This window comes from Ambystoma mexicanum, chromosome 9, assembly GCF_040938575.1.
Source record: "Ambystoma mexicanum isolate Mex_15411 chromosome 9, UKY_AmexF1_1, whole genome shotgun sequence".
In the NCBI taxonomy this organism is placed as follows: Eukaryota; Metazoa; Chordata; class Amphibia; order Caudata; family Ambystomatidae; genus Ambystoma; species Ambystoma mexicanum.
In genome coordinates this window covers 538,169,363-538,197,079 of record NC_090931.1, presented here as the reverse complement: position 1 = coordinate 538,197,079, position 27,717 = coordinate 538,169,363, and the positions used below count along the sequence as shown (strand labels likewise).

General features: G+C 45.9%; 1 long non-coding RNA gene across 1 annotated transcript in view; it reads right to left on the bottom strand.

The window, feature by feature from the left end:
- Positions 1-3,213: 3,213 nt before the first annotated feature.
- Positions 3,214-27,717, bottom strand: part of LOC138488250 (uncharacterized) — a 28,957-nt gene continuing 4,453 nt past the window's right edge. Inside the window, exons 2-3 of the long non-coding RNA XR_011274624.1 lie at positions 4,822-5,003; positions 3,214-3,822 (exon numbers count right to left, since the gene is read on the bottom strand). This is a non-coding gene — a long non-coding RNA (uncharacterized lncRNA). The remainder of the gene's footprint in view (positions 3,823-4,821; positions 5,004-27,717) is intronic.

Below are 27,717 nucleotides of genomic sequence, written 5' to 3'. Positions count from 1 at the left end.
TTTGACCACTGGGGAGCTGCCAGGCTGCTGGGCCTTTGCTCTGCTCATAGGGGAGAGCCGCCCACACGAGAGGGTCCTCCCCGAGGGAGGCATACCCTTGACATGGTCCTAAGGTGGGTTGAAGCAACAGTCGAGGCTGGCCAAGCAGTCCAACCCTTGATGGATCAAGTGCGCCAATTCGATCCCATGGAGTGCTCGGAACACCACCACCCCCAACCGGCCTGGAGCTTTACCCAAACCACTGTGTCCCTATTCCTCCCTCCAGAACCACACCACTGTGTCCATATCACTCCCGACCCACACCAATGTGTCCCCAACCCTCCCACCAGACCCACACCACTGTGTCCGCAACCCTCCCTCCAGACCTGCACCACTGTGTCCATAACCCTCCCTCCAGACCTGCCCCACTGTCCCTATCCCTCCAGACCCACACCACTGTGTCCATCTCCCTCCTGACCCGCACCAATGTGTCCCCAACCTTCCCTCCAGACCCACACCAGTGTCCTCAACCCTCCCTCCAGACCCGCACCACTGTTTCCCTCTCCCTCCAGACCCGCACCACTATGCCCCTCTCCCTCCCTCCAGACCCACACCAATGTGCCCCAACCCTCCCTCCAGACCCACACCAATGTGCCCCAACCCTCCCTCCAGACCCACACCACTGTGTCCCTATCCCTCCCTCCAGACCCACATCACTGTGTCCCTATCCTTCCCTCCAGACCCGCATCACTGTGTCCCTAGCCCTCCCTGCAGACTGACAGTGTCCATAGCCCTCCCCCGACCCACACCACTGTCCCTATCCCTCCAGACCCACACCCCTGTGTCCCTATCCCACCCTCCAGACCCACACCACTATGTCCCTTTCCCTCCCTCCAGACCCAAGCTGAAAATGATTTTTAAAGTAAATGTATTTTAAAGTAAATGTAATTTTCCGCTCCCCATCTCAACCTGGTGTCGGTGTCTTGCGTGAACGTTCAGGGTAAGAAAATGCAAATTGTGTTCACAGCAGCCAAAGAGCACACGGTTTGCTGCTGCTCTTGCAGCCTGTCAGCCAGTGCCTTCCCGGTTCCCGCTCAGAAAAATGACACGGGACAAGAGGAAGTCAGACGCTCCAGAGTCTTGCAGAAATGTTCCTGGTATCCTGAAGAAAACGCCCACTTGTACAGCCTTCCCACTTCTCGAATCCCGTTCTGCGCTCACTGAAATTGCTCCAGAACCGCTTAATTGCTCCGAAAAATCACAATGATGACATAAGAAGTCACGTGAAGACGAGTGGGCGGGCCGTTGCTATGGTCCATTTCTCGATGGGAACTAGTCGCTACTGTAAAGCCCATAGACAAAGTCCATAGACTGTATCACAGACGTACTTCATGGCCCAAACGTAACGTGCAACTCACGTGATGAAGAGCCAGAGCTGCTATGTCCGTTTCTCTGTTAGGAAGAATACACTACCCATCAGGGCACGCGTGTAGGGTATTCTGCCGGGCCAACTAAAAGTGAATTCCAGGTGCCTTGCTTTAACCATAATTTAAGCGTTTGTGTTTTGGATGTCAGATGGATTTGTTGAATTTTTTTTTTTAAGTCATGATGTGCAAGTTGTACTGATATAGTAATTTAGTCTCTTAAGTGCTATTCTGTTGTACAGCAGTGATAGTATAAAAAAGCCTAACACATGGCATTTATTTTTAAAAAGCAGTGTAATTCATACTTTAGATTGTTTGAGTTGATCCAAGACCACAATTCCCAGAATGCATCATTATTCAAAGCCGGTGGTAGATATTTGGCACAGAGGAGGCTCGGCAATTTGCAGTGAATCCGAAACATTGTTTATCAATGCAATTGTTCTCGGATTATTCATAGATGTGTAGAGGCATTTATTTGGATTATGCTCTTCATTTTACCTTCAAGTTTTATATTTTGACTATTTAAAAAAATTGATCGACATCCGTGCAATTCGATTACAAATATGTTCTGTATTAAAATGTTAAAAGTACTCCCCTAATCATATATTTCAAGCAGCCATTATATATGTTCAAACAACTGCTTAAGGGACGTTTACCTTACACGAGAATGTTCCTGACCTTTATTTCCCAATAGGCCTCTGAACCCTGGTCCTCTTTTGTTGGGTAACATTTATTTCCCAATTTTCTCATACGAAAAGGGTTGGGCTTGCTGAAAATGTGTTAATGTTGAAGGATAATTATACTACACACTATCACCACCAGAGTGGCCGCCTGGCGCTCTAGCATATCTGAAAGAAAGAGGGTCGATTGGGGTACGTTCCCAAGTCAAAAAGGAAGATCTTCCTGGAGTCATTCTTGAGTCATCAGGTGACTCCATCCTAGAGTCATCCATGGCTAGTTCAGGGAGATCATCCGAAACCATCCTGAAGTATGTGTATAGGCCGAAATATTCAAATGAGATGACTCTAGAGTTATCACAGAAACTACTCCAAGAGGAGTTCTGATTACTTCCAGTGATGATCTTGTATTACTCCAGGATGACTTCATGACAACTTCAGGATGGGTTTGAAATTGTGAACGATTATTGCAGACAATTTCAGGAGTATGTTTCTTTCAAAGGATTTAGGAAAAGGGTTTTGATTCCTTGTGTGTAAGATGGGTGGTATTACTATAGGGTTAGACTTATGAATATTGTACTGGAAAACATGGAATTTGCAGCCGTTACTTGCCTTCTTTGCTAGAGCACTCAAATGTCATTAACTAAGGTTTGCTGATTTAGTATACAAAACTACAAATCCACCCCACAATGTCACGAAACAACCTCTAAACTCCCTCACTTCATAGTTCACCTCTAGCTAACATGGCATCCCACCCAATAAACTCCCACAATTACAAATCACTGCACTAAAATAAACACTTTCAGTGACCTAAACAGACTCTGTTAAAGGTCTACCTGCATGACAAGATTGCCGATCACTTCACCCAATATCACTATGAGCAGCTAGCAATTAGTTCGACCATTCACCACACCCAAGAAAACATTAGCTGACCCCCCCCCAACAGAAATCCAATAGCACAAAAACATGTACCATTTACAAGTTGGCACCAACCTACAAATTCACCAGATCAACTATAATAGTTCTACACACAAGAGCACTTGCATCTTCAGTTTTACAGAGCAGCATGTGCGCTACCATTACATTGTAGATTAGTAGCAGGGGCTGACATAGCAACCAAACTCATTTGTGGGGATGTTACAATTCCATTGTTTTTTTTAAAAAAAACGCAATCTGAAAGATTGCACAGGTGTGTGGTAACATGTAGGTGTCACTTCATTGTCCAAACAGGCATGACTGTTATACTGTAACAAGAACACACTGTTAAGGAGACGTGGTGATAGAGTTCAGCTTGTCAAATTAGATCTGTCCAACAAAACATTTGTAGCAGACAACTGACGGGTTACTTTATAGTCCAATATTTTGCAGTTGTTGCACAGCTACATCGCCAGGAACTGCAACATTCCACAGACATTTGCAGATTTAATGCTGTGTCTATCAATTGTCCAGGTGAAGTAAGAGGCAGGTTCTGAGGAAGGAATTTGGGAGGAATGAAGAACACTAGCCATCCCTCCCAAAAGACTTAGGTTTTCCAGTTTTTGTGAACAGCCATAAATACATTTTGGAACAGCCAGTTTTCAACCATCAGCTTTTACAATATAATTCTCTTTTTTTCCACTGCATCTTCTTTTTCCAGATTCCACCAGTAGCTGCTTTTTCTCCTCTTCCTTTCTTTTTAAAGCCTCAATTATAGCTTTTGTTATTTCATCAAATGTTTCCTTTGTCTTCATACTGTTTCTTGGCTGCGGGTATGAAAAAGTCAAGTTGAAACTTCATAATGTGACTACCAATGCAACAAACATTTTGCCTGAGCTGTACACTGGGTTGACTCCCCTTAAGCGCGATCCTATCCACCCCCTTGGGGTTATGCTTATTCTTGCTCTCCTTGGCGCGTTCCCTCCCTCCCCATGCAGCTACCCACAACTCAGTGTAGCTGCACACATAAAAGTGTGTATGGGTACATACCCTTGAGAGTGTGCTGTGACCACTATAATTTATAAATAGCAGCGAGCTGCGTCACCAATTCCACATGGTCTACTTATAAAGACCTTGAATGAATAGGACAGAAAACGGATTGGTATTTGCGAATTGCGCTCTACCTTGGACATCCTAGATTGGTTCCCCAACCTGTGGACTAAACTTTCAGGATTGCATCTAAGGTATAAAAAGAATCTAAAGATAGTTTAGGAATTTCGATTTGGGGAACCAATCCAGGATGTCCAAGCACCACTAAAAACTTTTAGTACAACGCGCCAGCCATTGACAGGTCTCTCGGGACTCAACCCTTTATCATCAAGCACCATCAGAAAATTGTTTCAAGATATTTTCACAATCAACTTCCAAACCTGGTCACCATACCAAGTGTTCAATTTCAAGGCCTTGAAGACGGCTAACGTCGAAACAATTCACCTATAGATGACCCGATATTGTTTTACTTTCATTCTAAAAGACTGCATACCTAACTTTAAGGAGGTAGAGTGTGATTCGCTGATACCAATCCATTCTCTGTCCTCTCTGCACACATACTCTGACCTGGACTACGGTCCCCGAGGGCATTCAACCCATAGCACTCTATACTTTAGAGTTACTCTAGAGGAAAGAGATGCTGTAAATGAGGTGGGAATTGTGCAGCATTCATCTGTATGTGTGAAAAAATGGAACGACTCCGCATAGGGACGTCAGATGTACCCTCCTCCCCCAAACATCAAATAGATGAACCAAAAAAAAAATAATGTGCTTACCTAACTACAAAGCATGACTGCCTTGAAATCATTTTCTTCACGTATTTCTCTTCTACTTTCATCGATACACTCTATTAGCAATTTACAATTAACTTCACCAGGGATTGCAAAGACTCAAAGTCCCCATACTTTCAAATGCAGAGAATTGTCGGAATCAAAAAGAGTGCGATGATTTGGGTTATCTAAAAGAAGAAATAAAAAAAGTAAATTTAGTATGCGCCAAGTATTTGTGAACCAGGTCTGTACCAAAAACCATTAATTTATAGTGGGCTTGCTATGGATGTTCCTGCCTGATGTGTCCAGATTTATGAGTGATTGGTGCTTGGTTAACTTCCTCCAATACTTCCACCCATTGTGGCTTTAACTAGTTGCATATGTTTGCAAAATTAGAGGTGGGTATTCCGGAGAGGCAATACGTTCTTAACCGCAGAGCTCTTGTACCTAGAATTCTGCAGTCATTTTGTGTGTGTCCTTTAAAATACAAGCACCCGTTTCAGTTTCTTAAACGGACATATCAACCATAGAGAGCCCCAGCCTGCAGACAGCAACATGCACAGGAAATAGGAGGGTATGCAGGGACAGAACCCATTACCAAAGTGATCTTTACTGGGGGAACCGTCAATATTACACACCTTAGCAGGAAGGACTTTGCTAATATGAGCCAGGTACTAATCTCCAGAAGAGTCGGTTGTCTCCTCCCACCTAAACCCCCCCCCCCAGCACCTGGGGGGGGGAGAAATTATTTTACTCAAGGGGGGTCAGCATAGAAAGGCTTGAACACCACTGCCTTAAGGGAATAAAGTGACCTCCCGCTTTCAAATAGCAAAGCAATTAACAGCACTCTTTCACGCCCAGGTCAGAAAACTCCTGCTACCGCACCAGTCCTCTGATACACAAGGCTGCTTAAAAATCCAGACATGCATGAAAATAGCTCAACATCATCTAATGAGAATGAACTGGTCCCATCATTAGAGAAGAAGAAAAAACATAAAAAGCATTCAACCCAGATCATAATAAACAATGATCAAAAAAGATATTTTTAAAATTAATGACATGGATCACTATCCCTAGCAAGAATTCAATAAAGTTTACAGGCAAACTATCTTCAATTGACTGCTGAGGTCAAGAGGTTAGAAAAAAAAAGGCATTGAAGGGCAATAAAATCCCTCCGGGAACCTCATCAACCTATATAGAGAATGTGACATAAGTATAACTAGAACATGCAGTAATCCCGAGTCCCTGAAACTTACATTTATATATATTAAATCATGTAGCGATTTCCCCAATCCCCAAAGTGTTGAACAAATAAACGTAGATTGAGTAGAGCAGGAGTCATGGGGGGTGGGGGGGAGAAATTAGAACACTTAGAACACCATCCCCTGCACATAAAGGCTGGCACAACTAGCCCTACTGTGAACCAAAAACGCAATGGAAAACGGGGGTGTTAAGACGGAATTCTGAACTTTGTCCTGGAGGGTCAGAGGTTCAGAAGGCCAGCCTAGTTTTTTGGAACAGGGTAACCTCTGGACAAGCCAGACCAATCAGGGTAGCGATCGCAGCGGTCAAGACTAGGTCTCAAGAGGGGTGAGGGTGACTGAAAGCCCGCAATGAGCATACAAAGCAAGGACACTTACAAATTACTCCAAGCAGGTGTTATATTAAAAATATATACACATTTATTACAAGGCCTTTGTAACATTGACCGTAGCGAGAAATCACAATAAAACTCAAGTAAACCAACACATACAAAACCAATACAATATATATACAAATACAAACGAGTCTAACGAGTTAGACGCACGAAATGTGTAGACCACTTAGATGGAGAGGAAAACAGGCAGTGCAAATAATAATTAGGCCCAGTCCGCCTTCAGAGGCACCTAACTAAAAGGAAGTCCAAGCCCTACGAAGAGTGGAGCATTGTGCTCAAAAGTACCTGCACACGCTGGTGCCAACGGGCAAAAAGGGGAGTCTCTTCGAGGGAATTAGGCAGTTTAGTTCGATGAACGATTGAAGATGAACAGAGCTCCGTGACTCAAGCGCAGCCTCCACTGGGGCAGAAGCAGAGCGCGAGTACGGAAAGGCGTGCTGTTAGACACAGCGGGGAAAAGCTATGGGCTCCTGCAGGAGGGCGACCAGTTCCTAGCGATGCTACTCACCGGTCCCCGATGCAGGCAGACCCAGGCTTCTCTGCGTCAGTTTCAGTGCTGGCAGGTTCAGATACGAGCAGGGGACGTCTCGGCATCGTGTAGATTCCGCAGCAGCAGAAGTTGAGTTGAGGATGTCCCAAACGCAGTGAACCTGCACAGTTTGTTACCACAGCAGGGCAACGGAGCGGCCGGGTGTATTTCAGCCAAATGTACACTACTCACTTCAGATCTGGGAATGCCAAGTGTACGAATCGTGTAAGAGTGACAAGGACTCGTAATACAACACAACCTGACGGCGGTTACAGAGGAGACTCCTGGGTAGGCTGGTCAGTCTGCTGGATGGCCCAGAGACACTTCCGAAGGCTTACGTGCAGGAGATGGTGAAGATGCCGAGAATAGTTGTTCCCACTATTCCAAGGGTCTAAGTGCCAGTACAGGCCTTCTCGTTCGATCCGCGGTAGAAAGGGTTTCACAAAGCGACAGCAGTGCAGAGGAGCAGTCCTTCAGCGGGTCACCAGCGATTCCTCGGTTCAGCCACGTGGTTGCAGGATACTTGGCTCCTGTATTCCTTTGTTCGTGAGAATTTAGGAGATCGACATGGTAGGGGCGTTTTCAGACCCCTCTTATCCATGGTTCCCTTCGCGCCAAAACGGAGGGGACCCAATGGGAGATCCGCTCATAAAACACTCACACCATATGTGGACCTATCACGGACCACGGGGGTCCCAGGCATTCACACCACCCTAGACTCTCTGGCGCCCAGTATGTGTATTGGGACCAGACATCCCAGACCCCATCCTGGAGGCACACACAAGGCCTGTAGAAGCCCGCGAAAGCATCTGTGTTTCGCGGGAAAGTACATGCCCAAATAAGGAAGGGCCCGGATCGGCGCAACCTGGGGGAGGTGAAGGGGGCAAGACGGTCAGCGGACAGGACAAAGAGCCTCGTGGTCTGGCCATTTTGGGAGCCAGGCCACCATTTTGGGCTAAGCGCGAGACACGCGCTTAAAACGCCAAAAGGAGCTCAAAAACACCAGGAGCGATTGCTGCCACCAATCCCGTCCGTGATTCACTTGCACCGTTCATTTACAATCCAAAGAGGATTAGGACCCTGTAGAAGACTAGAGACCCAAGAGAGCAGTAACTTAGCTTACAGTGCCCTCTTGTGCCATGTTGCGTGAAAGCTGCAACATGATAAAGAAACTACGGGAAACAACGTTTCCCGGTACTGACTGTCTTAAGGGCATGTCAGTTTCCACGTTACAATGGAGAGAAAGCCCAGAGGAGTGCGGCAGAAGGCTGCACTTCTCTGGCAAAGTCTAGATCATGGTGAAAACATCAGCAAAAAGTTTAGGGGTTGCCACATGGAAGGAAAATTACCCACAATTAAGAAATCTTTCCTAACAGGGGGTAAACAAGAAATCTGTGTGTTCTTTAAAATAAATGGCGTAAAAAGCTCTGTCTCATGGGTATGGCATCTGTAACTTCCAGCAGTGAAAATATATTCAAAAGCATTACAATACAAAATGAGTCTTTGAATGCCAGACAGTTTGCTTTTTATGGTGGGTAGCTTTACAGAACCTCTTTAGGGGTGCTTTGACCTTGAACTTCACAGAGTACATGCCCTATACATCTCAACAATATTCCCCAGCTTGAAAGGGGCTGGGGAGGGGGGGCGTTGAGACTCTCCTTTAATGCAAATTCAGTTGCTGGACATGCCACTTTTTTTTGGTTGGCTGTGTTCAATGGCTTAAATGAAAGCAATGATCAGGTTGCAAGCATTAAGAGAAATAAATAGATGGGGGGGAGCATCTGTCCACTGTTGGTTAGAGGAGTCTTTTTCTCTCCCTTCTTCATGAGAGTTTGGATGGCCAATATTTGCAACCATTCTCTGTGCGTAGAATCACAACAAATCTAAGCCCAAAGCATCCTGTGCCACCAGAAAGAGGAATCGAAGAACTAATTCATCAGGGCATTACAATCATCCCCAGCCTGAGGCTACACCTGGCAGTGTGTGCAGCACACCCGTACCACACAGCGGCTCAAACAGTCTGCCACACACTTCAAAACTTAGCCAGCATTCATGCTAGCCAAACAGAACTTTGCCACTTGGCATACTGCTTCAGAATTAAGCAGTATTAAAAATGCTGCGAAAGTCACATGCGCTTCCCACAAGCCACACATCAACAGTCCCCACACAAGGGAAATCTATGCCAGCGGGTATCTGTGCACTGGCATGCAGCTGTCTGGGCAACTTATTGAAAATTACAAGCATTGTGCCCTTTATAGATATATAAAAATAGACCAGGGGTCTCCAACCTTTATGTTGGCGTGAGCTACTTTCAGTAGGGGGCCAAGAGCTACTTGCAGGCTATATCAGGGGTTGGGGTTGTTCATAAACATTGGAACTTTTTTAGCTGTAATTTTCCCTTTATAAATATAAGGAATAACATATCCCTTCACGATTATGTTAATAAATTCATAAATCTCTTTATTGCATTCTTATTTATTAGAAGTTCTCATTCTTTGACTTTCACAATGTAGGAAAATGATTGGGACATTCAGTGTGAAGGTTGACACTGCATGCCATCCACCAGTGCTCTGTAGTCTGGTGTATAACTTGATACAGCAACTCAGGTGGGTTCGAAATTTCAATTTTATGAAGTGCATATCTGAAAATGCAGATTCACAGAGATAGGTGGAACCAAACAGAGACGTCACTTTTAATGCTGCTGGGTAAATGATCTCGGACCCGGTCAGCGCCGTTCCATGGACCAGGGGGTTGACGAGGCAGAGGGACAGCCAAAGCAGGGGGTGTTGTATATCTGGCTGCCCCACAGCAGATTGCTGGAGAGCCCAGCAATCTGCTGTGGGAGAGCTGGATATCATACAACACTGGAAATGCATGCTTCTGTCGCTGCTCGCCTCTTCCCCCATGGCCAAGCAAGGTGGGGGCACAGAGGGAGAGGGGTGCAGGGGGAACCAGCAGTACAGTGATCCGGCCCCCCTGCTCACCTTTCCCCACGCGTTAGTTTTCGTGGGTCCAAAGGGAGAGAGGGAAGCAGAGGTACCGACAAAGGCCTGAAACGCTTGCTTCCCGGCACTCCCTCCAACTGTGGTGTAGCGGTCTGAGCTGAGAAGCGGCATCCCTTATCAGGCAATAAGACGCTGGCGGCACCAGCAGAAAGCAACAACGCAGCGTGGACACCCGATCCAAATGCAGGAAAGCGCACGTCCAGGCTGCTTTTATTCCCCGACCCCCCCCCCCCATTACATTGCACTGACTGAGCATGTATTTTCTCTTTTCTCGCTGTCCTGGATCACACGCCCCACAGATAGAAGACCTCTGCCTACAGTATGGCTATTTTTTTAGGGCTAAATACTCATTGTTATCTTGCTCGCAAGACTAGATAGGCGTTTGCATTTTCACTATATACTAGCAAAGCAACGGGCAGGCACCTAGTCAGTGAGACAACGCAGGTAAATCAAGGAAGTCGGTCCTATACAGAGAGAAAGAAATATTTTGGGGGAGGGAGGGGTGGCTGGTTCAATGCACTGCCTGGCAGCACTGAGCGGTAAAGTCAGGCACATCTCCCTGCAATGTTCAGAACCTGTCATGATTCTTTTCCCCAGCCCTCCAAGATGTCAGGCTGGAGCCAGGCCACCATCGCCTACATGGCCCTCAAGGGCCTCTCCATTCCTCCAAAGACTCACTTGGAGTCAGACTTGGCGCTTGTGGCACCAGACTCACTCACTCCCATAGGATAACATTGGGGACTGGACTTGTAATGCATTGATGGGGACAAGATGGATGCCCCCACATATTTCGGTTCCCAGAACTTCATGTGCGGTCTAGTCTTTTGGGTGTGGTTCAGCCCAGGGGCAACTGGGATACCCAGAGACTATTTAAGCCACAACCAGGCTGAGAAGCATGCTTTGCGTTTTCTGCACCTGCAGCGTGACATTCACCATGTTCGGATCGGTCTCCAGTGGGCCTGCATCTTTCTTCTGCGCTCAGCTCCTGCACGAACAACATTAGAAACAGCCTTACCTTGCAGCCCTTCTGCCCATCATTCAACGCTCCTTCTGTTCTGCGGGCATTTTCGGCGGTGTCATTCCCATCCCGGCACGCTGCTTCCTAATGAAGAGGAAAAGAACAGAGAAAAGGCACTAGTAAGAATTTTACAGCTCTTCGCTTATTTTATTTAAATACAGTACGAGCTTCAAACGCTTACCTGAATCCCAGCCGCTCTGGGGGAACTGTGTTTTCGGAACTTCTCATCCATCTGCGAGGGGGAAAAGACACTCCAGGTTAGCGTGGAAACATCTAGAGGCACCGCATACCACGCTTACTCACCGCATTTGTTCTTCATAACCGGCATCCACGCTGACAACGTCGCGGCACCTAAAAGACACAGAAAAAGAACTCAGTTCAATACAAACATGAAAAGGGTGCATTGCGCTCTCACTTACCTTCAGCGCCACTCATCTCAGCAGCACACCGCCATCCCCGGACGCCGGCCATCATCTAAGAAGGAAAGGAACGAAGTTAGAGAACTGTTCAAAGACTCATTATACTTACCAGTCGGAGTCTCGCCAGTGAAGTAACTAGGCACCAACGAGCCTATATCAATCAACGCACCCCTGCGCTGAAAGCAGGACGGAGAGCACACCATCCAAGAAAACAAGGTGAGCTGTGGATCAAAGGGAAGGGTTGGACCCCGGGGAGGAAGGGGTTCAAGCACACAGAGACAATAGGGAGTTAAACTCTACCAATCCTGTGTTTCAGGCCCAGTCAAATAGCCTCCAGGGAAGGGTTTGAGGTCGTAAGAGGCCAGGACCGGCTGAGTGACCTCCCTATGGATACCAGGTGAGCGTTACAGAACCCCTCACCTCGTAAAGGCAGTAAAGTTACAGAAATCATACCAAGGGAACTGCATGCAGTCGTAGTGTGCCCATTGCTGTTTTAACAGTGAAAGCTGTGTTGCGCAGATAACAGCAGCGCTGGTCATTGGGCCGGCTCTCGCCGGATCCGAGATTCCGGAACATGTGTGTAGCTGGATCCGGCCACAGTCAGCCGCCGCAAACCCCAAACCCATGCTCTGCGCTGGGTTACTTAAAGGAGGCGGCACGGAGTAGGGGGCGGAGCAGCTCACTGCCGCCATGAGCACTCCAATGACTCCGCCCCCCTACGTGTACAAAGCAGGACTTTGATACAGGTCACAGCTGCATGAAAAGCAAACTAACTTCCTCTGGTGACTCTGTGCAGGGTGCACGGGGTCACCAGAGGAGTCCTCAGCCACAACCCGGTTTATGCATTGTTTGCCGGATACATGGACCCAGAATCTTCATTTATTCATGCAATGTTTGTCGGATACTTGTATCCGACAAACATTGCATGAATAAATACCCCCATTATCATTTAAACTATCCCACACGATGCAGCCACCCAACTGCTTTCAGAGGTGAGCTGCGCCGGGTGTGGTTCAAGTAAAAGAAAACATTGCTTATGGCGTAGTGTGGATATTGAGTGGGACACAGTCTGTTGCAGTAAGACGTTCCCTTTGGTTTGCAGTCTTTCTACACGCTCCATTCATCCAGAGGAAGCGCATTAAACAGTGTTGTGGACGCTGAGACGGATGCAGTCCATGGCTGTCGGGGCGCCAATGGACGAAAACAGAAGTCTACGCAGTGGGCGCCATAGAATTATGGAGGAAGAATCGTGCCCCGCCAAATTCAAGCAGCAAATGGCAACTCCTATCAGGAAGGGGGGCAGCGAGAAGATTGAAGGTAAGAGCTGCGTCTCCCGGGAGAACCTAGTGTGTGACACACTGGAGGGGGGAGGCGATAAACAAAAACAGACCACTGAGGCAACGCAGGCAGGGTGCCCACATGCATACAAAGAAAGCAACTCTAAGACTATCTGAAGCTGGAGATATTGTTTCCATTGCTATAAACACTGTCACCCCCGGGGTAAGCCAACGACCGACGCTCTAAGGTCAGGAGGCAGTTCTTCCCCTAGCCCCTCCTACCTGCTGCTCGCTTGCGGTTAAGAAACGAACATGAAAGTAAATATCGAAGTCCACGATATTGTGGTCAGAGAGGATTTAACAACTCCTCCAGATACGCTGACAAGGAATAATGCAAGGGGGTATTGTGCGGATAGCGTGGAAGAAGGAAACTCATTAGCCCAATTAACATCTGAAGACAAAGGACCACACAATCCTGGGAAGTAGGCTTGGAGATCTCACAAACGCCTAAGAAGGCAAAAAGCCAAAAAATGTAAGATATACGCAAGCCACTACCTCAACCCTCCCTACCGAAGACGCTTGCCGAGAGGAGACGGGCCCCTGAGGGATAAAGCCCAGTCTAGCCAAAGTGCTGAAAACAAAAAAAAACAGCCTTGGTGGGGGAGGGGGCAAATTCTTACAGCGGGCTACAAATCAGAAGAAAAGACTCAGAGACCCTGAGTACACACGTGTTTGCGCCCAAAAGCCTTAAATACGAAACCTCGCCTTCTCTCTCTACAGCAAAAATCAGTGCTATCTAGCACATTGAAACATTTTTTTGCAACAAAAATCAATGAGGGAGTGGCTTCCTGTTGAACTGACAGATGCTGAAATGCTGGCAGGGTCGGAAGCCTGTCACATCAGCAGGTGTCAGTGCCCGGGGTACATTACAAGTAAGCTCAGCAGACAAGCTTCCCTTACTGGCCTGTTGCAACGACAGAAAACAAGCGCTAAGGGCCGGGGAGGACCTGCCCAAAACTCCAACATTGATAAAATGGCATTATATCAGGCAAGAAAAAGGACGGTCCGATGGCCAAGTGAGGACATGCTACAGAGATGACAAACGAAATGGCTGCAACAACGTCCCCCATCATCAAAATAAACGGGTGCCTGCCTAAGGCCTAAAAATGCGGACCGAGGTTGGCTTAGAGAAAAGTCAACCAGACAATACCTGCATCGTCTAACGAAGTAGCCTTCCAAGGCAAGAGCTTGGAATGACACCGATAAATGAGGGGACTCAAAACAGGATGGCATCTCCACACGTGGCTGAAAAAGGAGAATCACAGAAAGCTAGATCCACATTAAAAAAAAAAAAAAGAAGAAAAAAAATATTACTTGAATTAACTCTTCAGCATGGGTTCACCTTGGAGATGACTCCCCTGGAGTTTCACGAGATACCACTTCCAACAAAGTCGACATGATGTCCATTATGTCAACGGTCATAATTGCGCTAGCTCCTTTTTGTAAACTATACGAGGCTATGAATGAAGCCCTTAAAGACAACTCGGCAATGCATTCAAAACTAACCCATCTGGAGGGTTATATTGAAGCCAAAAATCAGGAGAACACCAGACACTCAGAACTAGTTACAGCAACAAACACCCGTACGAGATTCCTCTGAACAGAGTTCCGAAGTAGCCATATCAGCTGGCACCCAAAAGGAAGTACTGGCACTAACCCAAACCAAGGGTAGAGCAGCTTACGTATCGGAAAGCATTATCCCCAGATCTGAAGTCACAAGAGATGGAACCTGCACAAAAGAAACCAAGGGAGAATGGGGCCATTGCAAGAGATCTAGGGCCTTTTGAGCCATTACCCCGGCAAAATCCTTTGCGAAAACCATTGTGGGATTCAAACGTAGGGCCTAAGGTATCCTACGGGATCTTTGGACAAAATGGGCTAGGAATAGCAAAGAATGTGATGGTATTTAGAGGGAATAAAGAAAGCACAAAGGGAACAGGTTACGGGGTAGTGGCTCAGGACTTTGTGAAAACCAAAGCCGACCCTCAAATAAAAAATAAAAAAGAGTATCTTTAGACTTGAATGGATCTCCAACAGAACAAATAATGTAGTACTCAACCGAAGGAAGGTTATACAACTTTGCGAACAAACTGCAAGCCTGAAAAGACTGCACTCAGGGGACATCCTGATTGTTGAACCAAGGAAGGAAGATAATAAAGAGTGCTCCTTTCTCCATATTGAAGCAACTAACGTAAGGAGCCTCTTCAGAAACTCTATAGGGGACTTCAAAAGGATGGGTTATGGAATTAAGGAGATTCACGAACCAGAGAGACAAAAGTTTGATATGAATCAAGAGAGAGAAAGATACATGGGCAGAAAAGCTCACTAAGAAAGCCCAAGTAATACAAAATTGAAGGACATAAGACTATAGATGCACAAGAACCTACATAAGGACACCTAACCACAGTCTGACGGAGTATCTTCGAATTTTGTGAACGCCGTCCATCATATGAACGGACCCTTTATGAATCTTCGCCAACAAGGCGAGACAGCAGACTCTCCGAAAAAGCTAAAAAGTGATTCCCACGAGGCCCTGCCTTCGGGAGAAACAAAGACAAGAAAGTGGCAAACAAAGAGCATGAGATTCCGAGAAACCACTAGCACAGGCGTAGAGAGGAAAGTGAGCAACAACCGCCCCCAAAGCAGGGCATTTGGACATCAAGAGTCCAGAAAAACTATAAATTCTTCTAGCCACCAACATTGAAATGCAGGGAGGTTTCGGGGCTTGACCTAGGGGAAGTCAGAAGAAGAGTTGCACCAAGAAAAAACTCAATGTGCTCAAGGAATACCCGAGGTTTCAGACATTTAACTACGATCTCGGATGTTAACCTGGGTGACTGATATTGTCTGTCTCCAAGAGACATGGTTAACTACAAAGCCTTACCTCGATGGATATGACCTGGAACTCTCACCAGCAATTTAGAGGGAGGTTGGTAGGCCCATTTCCATGCTCCTAACGCTAGATTCTACCCTTCAAGCCACAGAACTAATTCAAGCAGTCTTAGTTTAGTGGAATAGACAAGAGCCCCAAGAAGATCCAACAACATTTTAAAAGATTCTCCTAATCAACACTAACTGGAACCCAGCCAGAACTGATGCCGACAAATACTTACACGCCATAGAAGACACCCTTGAAGAAGCAAACGCCACCCACAAAAATCAATCACACAATTTTGGGTGACTTAAATGCAGTGTGCGTAACAGAGGGGGCAAAGGAGACATCTTCTTTCGAGAGTGCATTTATATCTTAGGGGCAGAAAATGGAATCTGCTAATGGATGCATACGATCTGCATAACCTCCACAAAATAAAACACCACCAAAACCCATCAGTACCGACAGGGGAAGGAAAAGGAGTGGGTCTCATGATAGATCACATATGTGTCTCAAGAAAATTGCTGGAGCAAACTGAAGACTTTGAAGTCGTGAGAACCTTAAACAGCGACCATAACCTAGCAACCCACTGGGAAGTCACACACCTGAACAGGGAAAGCATGGTTAATAACCTGGAACCTTGTAAGGGGAATACACGCCTTAGACTAAAAGAAAAAAAGAAATTGTCTCCTTGACATCTGACTATTACCAAGCAAAGGAACAGTGGAGAAAAAAGAGGCACAGAAGTTCTTGCCTATCAGCCCTTCCTCAAAAACAAACTGCAGAGCTCTGACACCTTAAAACCAAAGCTCCACGTGTACAAGTTAGTACCTAAAAGGCGAATGGTAAGACAAAGCAAACGCTTGGTGAAAAAAACAAAAAGTACATTATTAATCACTAAAGCAAAAGAGGAGGAAAAAAAAACTACAAAGCCTGGATATGGCAGCAAAGTGTAAATTTATACCAAGCACTCGGAAGCAATGCTGCGCATTCTGGGTGGCAAAAACTCCAGGGTCTCTGGACCCTGATTGAGCCAGGCGCAAATGAATCAACAACACTTGATAACAACGTGGCTGAACAAGCTTGGATTTCACACAAGGAACTATATAAATCATTGGGAAACAAATGCCCCCTTGACACGCCATCTGTTAAAGTGCGCTGGAACATCGCCAGTGACAAGACGAGATCAGAAAATTATCGAGCACCGGGCCCAGATGGGTTAACTAATTATAACCTGAAACAGCACCCGGAAGCCTGGGCATCCCTGATAAGCGAGATATGCAGTAGACTGCAGTGCAATTCCCTCAACATGGAAAAATGCCATCGTAGTGCCAATCTTTAAAAAAAAAAAAGGAGACAAGAATGATCCAAGGCAATATCGCCCAATCGCTATACTGGATACCATCGGCAAAATGTTTGGTTCCTTAGCTCTGTAGGGCTTCCAAGAGTGGACCTTTGCCTCCGATAATTATGATCCGCAACAGGCGGGCTTCGTGCGTGGACTGGGAACTTCAGCAAACATTCTTCTAATAAGTGTTCTGAAGGCAAAAGCACTTCAAGCCAAAACACAATTAGGTCTAATCTTTGTGGACTTGGTGCAAGCTTTCGACAGGGTGAATAGAGACATCTTGTGGCAAAAACGGATCCATCGAAGGTGCCTGAGCTCAATTTCACAGCCTATCCAGGCTTGTACTCACAGACCTCAATGAGATTAACGCTAAACAAAGCTGGCCTGTTATCAGGTAAGATCGTAACAGCGCGTGGGGTGAAGCAAGGATGCCCTCTAGCACCAGCTTTATGCAACTCTTACATCGTTGACCATAGGGACTCCCAGGAATTAATTTGAGCCTTCCCGCCGTCATTTGGAAATACAAAAATCCCAAGAATCCTCTATGTGGACGACATAATACTGCTTGACCAAACCCGTCGGGTTACAAAGACATATGGATAACTTGAAGGTCTACCTGAGAGACAACAACTTGGAACTCAACGAAACAAAAAAAGAAGGTAATGTTTAGGAAAAAAAATAAAAAATAAAAAACACACACCACAGTGTCAAACTGTTCACGGGGGTTAAAGGCATGGTCCAGTAAAAATGTTTATTGTCCCTACGGGTCGGCCATGTTTTTTTAAGCCTAAGTGGCTCGATTTTAGAAAACTTTCCTATGGACCTTACCCGAGTTTTCGTCCATTAAACGCACGCGAAAACAGGCACCAGGGAGCCGCCATTTTGGGATAATCCTATCACTTGCCGCATCGCCCTGGCTGTGTAACGCTCACCTGATTCCCGTACAGGCGCCGGTCTTGACTGGGCGTATACCGTATCTTCAAAGGTGATGTGTAACACACGGCTGGCTCTTTGGGCTGGACCTCTGTGCACTGTATGTCTGACTCGAAGGGTAAGATGTCTTAGGTAAGTGAACGCCGTGCTCTCCATCTGCCTCGGGGCAGGGTGCTGTAACCAGTTTCTTCACTGGATAAGGGGAGCAGGCCTCTTGACTTCAGAGGACTGCTGTCCGTCGTTTACTGCACGAACGGTAAGTTTCGAGTAATTCTAATGTCTTTAAAAGTCTTTAGTAATGATGTCTCTTGTTTTGCAGGGTTCCGGCGATGGCGGATGACGGGCTGAAGTGAGTTGAAGATGGAGCCCGTGTGATGAATAGAAGCGCCTGGAAGCACGTAAGTAAGCGCTTGTTGCCTGCTTCACGATGCGCTCTAACTGTCTTTTTATTTTGCAGGTACAAGTTCGGAGCGGCTGCAGGGTGCTGGAATACCCACTGGGTTAGATGTGGAAAGGAGTAATGGCACGTGAGTATTAAAGTTCCCCAATGTCTTTAAACGCACCTTGTTTTGTCTTTCAGATGCGGGATGCAGCGCCGAAGGCCTCCGGAGCGTGCAAAGAGTTGGTAAGCTTTTGTCTTTCAGATGCCGGAATGCAGTGCGAAGACCTCCGGAGCGCACGAAGAGTAGGTAAGCCTTTGTCTTTCAGATGCCGGAATGCAGCGCGAGGCGTTGGTGACAGCCGATGGACCAGGTAAGTGAAGCGCTGTCACTGAAGACCGTAATGCTAACCTGTTCTTTCTTGTCTTTATAGGTGTTGCTGAAGACTGGATTCAGGATGGTAAGCCTTTTTCCTTAGGCCCAGGATCAGATGCAGAAGACACGATGAGCGTTCTGCTGCAGAGGATGCAGAATAACGCAAAGCAAGATTCATCCATCGGGTGTGGTTTAAATAGCCTCCTGTAGTGCTTAGGTGTCTCCTTCCACAGCCACGCCTAGGTAAGAAAAGAGTTCCTGCTTTCCAGAAGAGTTCCAGTGTTCTGAACCTAGGGAGTGGCTCCTGCCCCACCCAACAGGAAAAGTAGTTCCAAACAGAAGAGAATCAGAGGCTCAACTGGCAGGCAAGTAAGCAGCATGGTCTGCTGCAGGTAAGTCCACCCAAGCATTATGAGCCCGGCACTTCCAGCGCTGGGACTGGGCATATTTATGAGCCTGGTGCCACTGGCGCCAGGACTGGGTCCAAAAGGTCCCAATTGGGACTGGTTGGCACTCGGAACCTGGGTTATGGATCTGCTTCCAAGGGAGTTGGGAAAACCCTGACCTTTTGGAAGCAGAGATCATGACAGGCTGACCTGCTTCTGCGGCACTAAATCAATTCCCCCGCCCCTGAGCCTGACATTTTCCAAACATTCATATTCCCCGCCTCTCTCCGTGATGTTACTGTGCTGCGTAGGCAAACGCGCCCAGTCGTCTTCTACGCGACTTCACACAGAACCCGGAAACCCACACAGACCATCTCACAACACAGCGCGCCACAATTTGGAATATGAAACTGTACTTTAAAATCAAACAGCAACATGGTACATTTGGTAAAGTACATTTATTTGACATTAAATGTTTAGAGAATATTCAGCAATTGCCATATGAACTCCGAAAGCCATTTATTTTCTTTTATCTGTATCCGCAATGGTACACAGGGTGTTGCTTTTCGTTAAAAGAAGCACTTTGGAAGCACGGTGAACCGCAAGGCTGTTCCATCAACTAGGCACTAGTCCATCGTAAAGGTTGATATGTTGCTTCTAGCCACTAGTACAGCGTGAAGGCATGTGGGCCCTTGGCGATCGTCCCATAAAATTGTCAGTGTGCTCCAGTTGTTCACACGAAGCTGCAGGTGTCTCACGAAGAAACCGTCTGCCAGTGTCTCAAACCAATGACAGTAGCAGAAGGGGAGCAAATACCTGTTATGAAAACAAAAAAATTATAATTAGTCTCGCCAGCCGATCTTCATTAATATTACTCATTTTATTTATTACAGCCGATCAGAAACTATTTGCTTGCAAGGATAGTTCAATGGAGTATGTTCGGCTCTAAAATCAATGCGAAAAGTAACAAAATAAATCGAGGCCAACACACAATGATAAACGACAGTTAGTCTACATGCGTGTGGAATGATATGATATATGATATGGCATTTGTAACGCGCCTATACACAAGTGTTTCAAGGCGCGACGAGGCAGGTGGGGAACAAGGGCAGACAGACAACGATCCTACTAGGCCAGGTGTCTTTCTGATCGCACATGGGGAAGGGGGGAGGGGGATTAAAGTGCTGTACATGGTTAGTCGAATACAAGATAAATAATAGGGCCAGCTGGTGGCAAGTGCAAGTTAAATGCTGGGAGAAGGGGCTGAAGGATACAGAGACAGTCCCGTAGTGCAGGTAGGCAGTGCAGGGAAAAGTGTCTGGGCCAAGGACTGAGATCGGTGAGACCAGTGGACCTGCATGCCCATGTGCCCACTACGAACACGTTTTCCTTGCTTTTCCTAGCTCTTCATTCATTCATTTATTCATGCATCCATTCATTAAATCTTCATTCCGGTATAAAAGCGTCTAAAGATTTACTCACATTATATTTGAAATTTCCATTGTGTCTCTTCGTAATGCCGTCTGTAAAACGGACCGTGCTCTTGACAACGATTTTTCGTATACTGAACTAAAATGAAACTCTGTCTAGTTTCTGAATTTTCTGCCTTATCGTCTCTTAAGTTATTGCGCACCCCCTTCAAATGTAGTTCTTTCGGCATGGTCCCTGTCTCAAGGTCAAAAAACAATAGACCCTTATACTTCCAGTGCGACTTGTGGGCCTCTTCTGGGCGCGAGCTGAAAATCAAAGCCGCTGTCCTTCGCATTCTTTATTTGCAACATCACGTAGTAAAGGCATCTGTGAGAACTTGAAGTTTAGAATCCCTCTATGTAGTGCGCCTCAATGTGCAAATGCGAACTGGCTTCTCTCCCAAATGCCCCCAATTTTGTCCCCGTTGTCTGCGAGCTTTGCAGCCCAAATGGAGATGTTTAATGTTTGGCGGAAGGTCAGTGTAACGCTCACCTGGTTCCCACGGAGGCGCGGCGTCGAAGGCGCAGAACTCTGAAGATGGACAGGAAGGGCCCCTCTATTCTGGCTTCCCTGGCTCGTTGGATACCCTCCTGTGCGTGAAAAGGGAGTATTACCAACTGTGGAACAATGCTCAAGCCTCCCACTCCCTTCCAACCCTCCACGATACCTCCTCCACGATTCCCCGTGAAGCCTCACCTTAGGGTTTGGAAGGATGAGCTCTCCATCCTGCTTCTGATGCAGGGGCGCGTTGAAACCCAGTTACTTCACTGGATTGAGGATTGATGGGAGTTCAGGTAAGCTTGACTGTTCAGGTAAGGCGCTGTAAAAGTTCTGTTCAAAAGTTCAAGCTTAATAATAATGTTCGTTGTCTAATTGCAGCAAGCGCTAATGCTTATGTCTTTTTCCCCTTAGGGACCGGGGTTCGGAGTGCCGGAGATATGGCGCCGACCCGAAGTGAAACAGTTCTGGATGAGCGCTCAGGTAATGTCTTTGCATTCGCTCATTCAATGTCTTTGTCTTTTTTCCCCATAGGGGCCGGGGTCCGGAGATGCCAGGAAGCGGCAGGACCCGAAATGCAGTGGGAATAATCCAACAGGTAAGACTTAAAAGGAAACTGAGCTTTCCTTATTCCTTTTCTCCCTCTCACCTTGTTCTTGTCTTTTTTCCTCTAGGCGCCGGGGCGTAGCTGAATCCGGAAGATCGCTGCTGAAGATGGAAGTGCCTTGCAAAGGTGAGTAAAATGCAGCGCTGCAGCGATCGAAACGAAATGCCTTTAAAATGATGTCTTCCTTTTCAGGGCCGTTGGAGAAATGACTCCGGGATGCAGATTTAGCAGGTAAGGGCTTTTCTTCTCCTATTCTCTTCCTTTCTCCCGTTGCAGGTGTTCCAGGGTGCTGGCAGGCGTGGCTGAAGTCAGGATGCAGGAGCTGACACGGTGAGCGTCCAGCTGCTAGGTGCAGAACAACGCGAAGCATGTGTGGCTGTTCGGGTGGGGTTTAAATAGCCTTGGAAGAAGTTCCTGGTATGTATCCTTCCACCAATCAGGTATGTATCCTTCCCCGACCACACCCGGGTGGTGAAGTAGTCCTACAGGTTAAGTAGTCCCATTCAGGCCTCAAGAGGGCCTGGATGAAGCAACAAGGTCTGCATCAGGTAAGTGTGCACCCAAGCACTTAAACACATATCCTCTTCTATGAGCCTGGCGCCTCAGGCGCCAGGACTGGGGTCCGCTATGAGCCTGGCGCCTAAGGCGCCAGGACTGAGTCCAAAGGGCCCCGACTTGGGCCCGCTGAGACTTCCCTGGGGAAAATGATGTCTGCCTCTGGGGTTGCTGGGCCCGGCCTGGCTCCTTAGAGGTAGGCATCATGACAGTCAGGGAAAGTATAAAGTACCACAGGAGTTGAGTTAAAAGTGAGATTTTTTGTTTGTTTGTTTTATTATTTGCAATACGCAAGCCTCCCCTCCGTTAACAGTGCGCAGCATTTACATTTACATGAGATGAGACATGAGAAAAATATATACATACACATATATGAGGTGAATAGAGAGAATTCAAAGATGACACCCAGCTTGTTCGCCACCCATGATGGTGAACGTAGGGGTTAGGGTTACAGGTACACTGTACAATAACATTTATTTACAAAAAGACAATCGTATTGCAATTACTTAAACTGGGATTTGTACTTCACAACCAGCTGTGCTTCGGGTGGGCATGGCACAGTTGCAATGTTCGGTGGCAATGGATCACTGCTCTGCACAGAAACGTCAAAAATTCCATATCTGTGCTTCTCTAACACAGCAACAATAAGGCCTTTCACAAAGTCAAACTGCATTTCATCATAGACTGGTTTGATCACCCATTGCTTACTTCGTTTTGAAAACACGTTAGTGTAGCGAGGCATCCTTACTTTACCCCTAGTCCTAGATTGTTCATGTCCGACATTGCTGTTATGGGCCAAGACCGCTAGTAGAGTGCGATGTTTCATGCCCCGAAAGCTAAAATGCAAGCGCTTTGGCCTGTACTTTAGGCACATACTGTGGAACACCTCCAAATCTCCTGTGTGATAGAATTCTGTCAGTCCTCTCAAATGTCTTGATAGAGTTTTGTCGAAAACAATCTTCTCAATGGCTTTGTGTGTCGGTGAAGATGGAATCAACCACTTCTTCTTCCGTGCCTCCTATGGGGACAAAGGGCCATGTTCACATTGGTGGAAATGTTGATTTTCTGTCCAGCGGTGAACGTTGGTACAGTGGTACAGTGGTGCATCAGTGACCGCCATTTTTCAAGTAGTATTTCCACTGACCCTTCACAAGTTTTTGAGCTCCACCAAAGATGGTTGGTGATAGAATGGGACCACTGCAAAATACTTTCAAAACCTTTTTTTTTCCCTGCAGCCGAGATTTTCTTACTGATTTTCTTACTGATTGATTTAGCAAGATGCCATACGTCAAATTGATGATTAATATGTGGGAACTGCTCTCTCATTGTTTTTGCAATTGAAACATGTCTGTCCGTGGCTATGAGGTCGATGTGCATTCCCCTTGATTGTAGATATTCCACTGATTTTATAAATCCTAGTTTCTCCATGGCCACTGAGGATGTACATTGTGTTACCTGCACGACCACCAAACTCACAATTTTCTTACTATCCATGTCCTGAAAGTGGTAGGTGCAGTACTTGGTAGAAAATCCAGGGCTGTCGCACTGTCCATCGCCGGCTAGCCTGAAACGTTTCCCTTCGAATGTACTTACTAGAGACAATTGTTCAATTTTCCAAGCATCACTAATGGCCGGAAACAGATAATCACGTTGGTATATGTAGTACAGCGATTTAGAAATGAAATGGAGTCCCACAAACTGAAAGAATGCCTCTAACTTTCTAAAACTGGAGCCACTAAAAAGTGATGCCGCTGCACACAGTAGATTGCCTGCTGGCATTTTCCCCAGCATCGTTTGTGCAGACCATGAGAACCTATGATTTAATCTACAGGCAGCATTTATTTTGACGTTACTGCCTTTTATTTGACGAGTCACATTAATCAATGACTTCCCACATACTTTCCCTCTAACGGAATGCACACATTTCAGCATACTTATAATTTCCATCAAACAACTGTCGAATACAATGTATTTGCTCTCTTTCATTAGACTGTCATCCTGCGTCAACGTTGTTTCGGCCTGTGACATTGCGGAGATGTCAACACATTGGAAAGTAATATCGCTGATATCAAGTTCTGATGCGTCTATGGATGCTGCGGCTGGTTCATTCTCTGTCATTTCGACATCTATTACTTCAACATTGATGGGAGAACACAACAATGTCGACAGGTTTTTGGGTGGCAAATTTTTGGCGGGTGTAGATTGTGTGAATTGATCTGCAACTACTTCAGACCTATCTTCGATACATTCAATAACATCTTCTTGTGGTGGTGGTGGTGCGGTCGCACTGTAGCAATGGTCCAATGCAACTTTGCTGTATTCTCCAAACACAGTTAATTCATGTTCTGGTCATTGGACATGAGCATCTCGAGCCTGAACACGCCTCGTCTCAATTAATAGTTCCTCCATAGTGTACATGGTCTGGCAAGCAACATCTCTCATTCACTTCAGGAGAGATTGGAAAAGGGATGTTCAGTTTAAACACAAGATAAGTGTAGTCCAATTGACTGGAAAAAAACATAAAATAGTCCCCAGCACAAACATTTTTTAAAGTTATGAACTGTATGTAACTAACCTTTTTTTGTTTTTTTTCTTTGCAACTTTTTTGACTCGACCTTCAACATCTGCACGCTGTAGTTCCGATTCGTTTCCGCATGTTCTCCCTTCCTCTTGCACTGCAACAACTATATTTTCTGTATCCGCATAGACAGCACGGAATGAGGCTCCATCGTCTCCCTGAAACATAGTACTTTCATTACTATGTATCAAAATATTGTTAGCATAAAACACACGTGAGGACGAACACACAGGTACATCTCAATAGCCAAACACGATTTAAACATTGTGTGCAACAATCAAACTGTCATGAATGGTTGTATTGGAGAGGAGGCATCCGCATCTCCCTGAAACACAGTACTTGCATTAGTATGGTTTTCAATATTGGAAACATAACACACACTTGGGGTCGAACGCACAGGTACATATAAAGAGATAACCACAAATGATGCATTGTCTAAAAGAATCAAGGAAAATCTAAATATGATCACATTTCATCGACTTATTTCTCTGATTTATTTACATCTGCATCATCTAAATGGGATGTTGTGATTGTAGTGGAAGCTCCATCGTCTCCCTGAAACACAGCACTTGCGTTAATAGGGAAGAAAGTATAGCAAATGGAATCACGTTATATGATCACGCATGATGGAGCTGTCAGTATCCATATCTCCTGCTGGTGAAGAACATCTAGAAATGTTGTAGATGTGGCGGACGATTCAGCATCTCCCTGAAAGACAGTACTTGCATTAGTATGGATAACACTAATTATAACTGAAAACAAACACCAGTGGACGATAACTAAGGTGTATATCAATTGGAAAGCACTAACCAAACATTCGGTAAAATAATTACACGATAGAATAAAACTATTACTTGACATGCATAAAACAATTCTGTAGCGGATTAGCCTAGTAAGATTACCTGATAGGCGCTAGAAGTGGTTGATAACTGCGACCACGTCAAGGATGTAGAATGTTCTTGCTTCAGATCCAAGGGATAGTCAAGAAGTTATAAAGGTAAATTAATGATTGATAATGAAATGCCAATATTAAAAATAGTCATGTAAGGCGACAGAATACTTGAAAAATGCTCAATACAGCACAGTTCCCTGTTCCCATATATATACATTGCGTTTGTGGGCTATGAAAACGAAAAAGAATATATTGATAAATGTCATTATTCAAAAAAACTATACACTCATATCAATATTGAAATTATTACAAGGGATAGAACACCTACAATATCAATTAATCAATTCGGCTACCTATACACTATACACTATAGGCCTAAAGCTAAATCCGGACACTTGACTCACCGGTGGCGGAATATGGACGAATAGAGTGGGAATAGCGTTTTCGAGCAATTTCCGTGTCGTTCGCCGTTTATTCTTCTTTGTTACCCAAGATGTTGTGTACATGTCCAAGGAAAAATGCCGGCTGCAGATGCGGTATCGATCACCCCTCTTGTCCTGTAAGACTTGTTGGACTCTACTTTCCAGCTCATCCAGTGGATATCCGCAATGTCTGACCCATTCTCTTATTCGATCAACAGTTTTCGGGAATACATGCATTGTAGTGCCTTCAGATTTCGCATGGGTCTTCGAAGGGCAACCGCTAATCGAACAGGCAGGCATTGTTGATAAATCTGAAAAGTAAATATCGACATTATTATACAATCTTCAAGAATAAAGATTTGATACAAAAGTAAATGAATCATACAATGATCAATGCAAGGTTTGTTTTGGTCGCAGGAACTATACCAGTTCATTATGTGCAGCTTAGTATTTGCATAAGTTGCAGAAATGTATAAATGTGACTAAAATCTGAACATGTGACTCGTCCCTTGGATGTTCTGTCTTGCACGAGAAGGAAACATGCTTACATTATAGACTGGACCCCCGAAGGATGGAATTCGATGACAATAGACACAGATGAAAATAAATAGATCTATTGATAGCATATAGCGATGGAAACTCAAGTCAATAGCAATGAGACCAATGAACATAGCACTATTGTGTACTCTACTCGCAAATAGATAGAAATTTAAAAATCTTCGAAATATGACTAGGATACATGGCCTTACCTTGACCAACAAACAGTTGGATTCAGCAAGCAGAGCAGTATGTTGCAGGAGAACAGGTGGGTGGCCACAGGTAGCACACTGATGGGTTTGCTCTAAGCGGTCACAGAAGTTCACGGATAGCACGACGACGAGCAGGTTAGCGTAGATCTCAGTGGTTGCCAGGTAGCACGTTCAGGAGTTGACTTGCAAAGCACAAAGATGTTCTCATGAGACATATCAAGTGGTTTATAAAGTATTAGAAACAGGGGTGTGTTTGTGAATGAATGACGTATGTATGTCATGGTATTAGGGGGGCGGCCTGCTTCAAGGGGAGGCCTGGCTGGAGACATGGGGTCTGAGGAGGCCATGTGAGCAATGGCCCCTTGGCGTGGGATACCTTTTGAAGTGTACATATAGTTTGGCACCTTGGCCTTTCGCGCCCCTGACAGCGCGCATCCACTGGCGCAAACCGCCTTTGATAGAGGGGGTGGGATGGATGGGCCTGGGGCGTGCAGATAAGGCACAGGAAGGCTGCTGAATGGAGACACACTTATGTGGATTGCAGGGGGGCGGCCTGCTTCAAGGGGAGGCCTGGCTGGAGACACGGGGTCTGAGGAGGCCACGTGAGCAATGGCCCCTTGGCGTGGGATACCTTTTGAAGTGTACATGCTGTTTGGCACCTTGGGCGTTCGCGCCCGTGACAGCCCCCCATGCCAGCGCTCATCCCCGGGTGCGAACCGCCTTTGATAGTATATTGTTGCTTATCAATAACAAATGCCACATACTGGAGATTCTTGTGAGCACAGACCCACACTTCAACCGGTGTATTATAGTGGTCAAGACCCTAAGGCCTGTATAATCCAATGGTAATTGTTAGTATAGATATATGTGTG